This window comes from Hyposmocoma kahamanoa, unplaced genomic scaffold (genome assembly GCF_003589595.1).
Source record: "Hyposmocoma kahamanoa isolate Upper Pololo Valley unplaced genomic scaffold, ASM358959v1 88, whole genome shotgun sequence".
Taxonomy (NCBI): domain Eukaryota; kingdom Metazoa; phylum Arthropoda; class Insecta; order Lepidoptera; family Cosmopterigidae; genus Hyposmocoma; species Hyposmocoma kahamanoa.
In genome coordinates, this window is record NW_020654466.1 from 21,846,891 (window position 1) to 21,850,586 (window position 3,696).

Here is a 3,696-nt window from a genome sequence, read left to right on the forward strand (position 1 = left end):
TACTAAAAAAACCGACCTCAAAAGTACCTACGTGGAATTACATCAATTTGCCAAGTTTTATTGAAATAGCCCCTAGTTCGCCACTGTACAGGACTTGACACAGGAGATAATAAAAATCGGTTCTCATTACTCAAAGTACATTGAGAGAGAAAAACGCCTTGAATTGGAGAATAGCAAAACCAACCTTTAAAATAATTACCCCTAAAGTAAAATTTCGGCGCTATTTATAAAAATGAATGTTCATGCGTGATCAGCCACCCTTAGAGGTGGATGATTTTCTTCAAAATGAAATGGGACCACTATGGAGGTACCCTCTTTCCAACAAAAAAATAATCATGAAAATCGGTTCACAAATACCGGAGTTATCGCGTAACATACATACAAAAAAATAAAACATACAGTCGAATTGAGAACCTCCTCATTTTTTGCAGTCGGTTAAAAAAAACTTTTTTTAAATTAGTTTTCGTTTAAATATAGGTTTTTGTTACTGATTTTTGTTATTTTTTTTTTTATTTGTGATTTTTGTTACTGTACATACCTACTTGTACTTTACCAAAGATTTTTGATTTGAATACAAATTGTTTTCATTTAATTATTGGGATATTCAATAAATATTTTCTGTTGTGTTTTTAATACTTACAGAATGGTAAAAAAACTTTGGCTATTTTTAAATAGTCTTTTAAGCGGTGAGAGTCATTATTTATGTTTTTACTATCACTTAGATTACTTAGTTCACTTGCTGCTTACTTTAAGACGTTGTATATCGACTGCATTGAAAAATCAATTGCTTACTGCCGTCGACTAGAGCATTACAATGTGGACTCAAACATATTATAATTATATTGAGGCTTCTTAAATGTGTTACAATATAATCACGGCTAGATTGAAGTTTTTTTTAATACGTGTCAAGCCGATGACTACAATCCACTTGATGTTAAATGGAAAGTGGAATAAGGAACCTAGTGCAGTGTTGGTACAATCCCTGCCCTAGCCGCCTTCCCATTACGCATTGCACAACTCCACTACCAAATCTCCTCATTGGTGGCGGAGTTGTAAGGTACGCTCACTTCCCCACGCCGAAAAACGACGTCTCTCCAGTTCGCAATAACCTAAGCGGCTGGAGGGCCAGAGGATAACTAGCTTATCCTCTGCTAGCTCTACGAGCTAGTGCCGGAGATGCCAGTCGCAGTATCCTGCAATAATGTCCGGACTTCCAACATAAAGGGCAACTCACGTGCCCCGCGCGTCTCCTCGCTTCAGGCTCTCAACTAGACCACTACTAAGACGCGCTAGCTGCTCACAAGACAGAAACCCCGGCTTCACCCAATCGGGGCAGACAAACATGTCCGTCTCTGCAGCTAACCACAAACCCCAGCGAGTCCATACCCAAGTCCGGATCCGCCAAAGCAAAGGCGTATCACTGGCGGAGGGCTTGACCCGGACGCCCGCTGTACCCTGGTCTTGACGTCGAGCCCGTAGTCTCTCCGGAAAACCCTATCTCTCAGGTCGGTAGATAGGGACAAACTGCCTACAGCTCCGGTACCTATCTGGAAAATAGGAAGGGTACTGTACGTGCACCAGGATCGGCTCACCCGAGGCACTAGCCTCTCGAAGAACCGGATGAAGTCAAAAGACAGAAATCTGTGACAACCCTGTACACTGGCTGATCTGGGGTCAGAACCTGAACTTATAAGGTTCGTGTGCTCGCACAGGTTATGGTGTCCTTTTCGTATACCGTAAGGATCGGTAGGGAGGGCCACTATAATCAAAACTAATGTAGAAAGGTATGGGGCTGCCCTAGGCATCTCCTGCACGCCTACAAGTCGCATGGAAGGGACTTCCATTTGTCGCCTCTGCGACAGAGTAAGGTGCCACCAAACCTTTTAACAAGTTCCATGTGCCTGTAGTTTCACCAGCACCTCTCACCCTTCCAAACCGGCCCGCAGTACTTCCCTGGACGTACTCGTTCACAAAGGGTTCTACTGTCACTTCTACTAGAAGCAGCAAAGGCGAGAGAGGGATAAGGATAAATAATCCTTCAGAGCGCTCGCCATTGAGTATTTGATAAAGGGCGCTAAGCGAAGCAACATTTCTACGCAGGCATAGGTTCAAGGTGGGATGAGACCTCTTCGTACCAAGGCTTAGTAGGTATTACAAAGTACGTAGATAATGTGAAGTAACAAATAAATGAATCATTTTGCAGCGGTTTGACTCTTTTGTTTACAATGACCAGTTTTTGAATTGATAAAGCAATGATTTCGTCATTACATTGGTCATTAGGTACTGTAGTAATAATGACCAACGATTCTCAGTAGTTTGGACACTATTCAAGCGTATAAACGTGTGCTAATTTTGTTTTTATTCTTTTGTGTAATCTATTCAGAAATCGGAATAGGCAAGTTATTTACCTGAACTTCAAGTAATAGAGTGGATAATACCTCCATCTGAAAACCTGTAATGATAAAAAATAAATGGCAAAAATACAAAAAAACTAAATAATTACCTGATTACTTTTACTGATGATTTTATCAATTTTTTTTTCTTCTAAATACGCTACCATAATAAAGTAGTTACATTAAAAAAAAAACAAAATACAATACGCACCCTTGGCCTAATAAAGGCCATTTTTCTCCTGAAATTCTGCTAAAGAAATTTAGTCGATAACTTTTTATGGGTCATTTCAAAAACGTAAGTAACATCCGTTACGGTTCTTGAGTATTTATACAAAAATCGTAGTATTTATAGTTAAGCTGCCTTAATTTAACAAATAATCGAGAGAAACAATGTTTAAATGACAACACTATAGTGTTTGATAAATATTAGTACAAATACTGAATTAAACGACAAAATGGGTTCCTTACTTGTTATATCACTGGCGGAAAACCAGCTCGTATGACGTTTCAGGGTCTACAGTATTTAAGCTGAGTCAGGGCCATTTCAGCACAAACCGTAGTAAATAAATTAATAATAAAATTAACAAAATAAAATTTTGTTAATTCTCACACTATTTGTGTGTTTCTCTCACTGTACTTGTTTTTATCACAGTATGTGTTTTATATAAATATGTATTAAATTAATCATGTATGTTCTATGAGGTTTTGTTTCTGTTTGTGTTTGTGCTGAATAAACGTTGTCTATCTATCTATATAAAATGGTGAGTTAAAATTTTTACTTTGACAAACAATTAAACTTTGACATGTAGTCGAAGTCCAAAAATGTAGATCGTAAACCTTTTTTTCTGCGTTCGTTTAACTGGTTCCACTGTATTTCGACCGACCGACGATTACAAGTGAAAAATACCCCTTTGGGTTGACCAATTTACAAAACTGTTTACAATTATTTTGTGTCATAAAATAGTTTTAATTAAAAAATTACTAGGAAATGAGAAGGGTGCATAGAAAATTACGCAAAAGAAACATCTTAGAATATTCTTTTTGGAAACATAAACTATGTTTTGATTTCAATATCAGTGGTTAACATGTCAAATATTGACTTTTGTTGTTACTCAGGAAAACTATTCTTCGAACGGTTCTTTCAGACATCCCCAGAATCTCAGAAGTTTTATTCGCAAACTCGCACAAATACCAATATTCATTTAGTGGTAGGTTCGAAATGCATGCTTAGACAGCATTGACTTACAATTATATGTATGGACGTCGGGTCCGCGCTAAAAAGTGTCTGAACTTATAGGGCGTT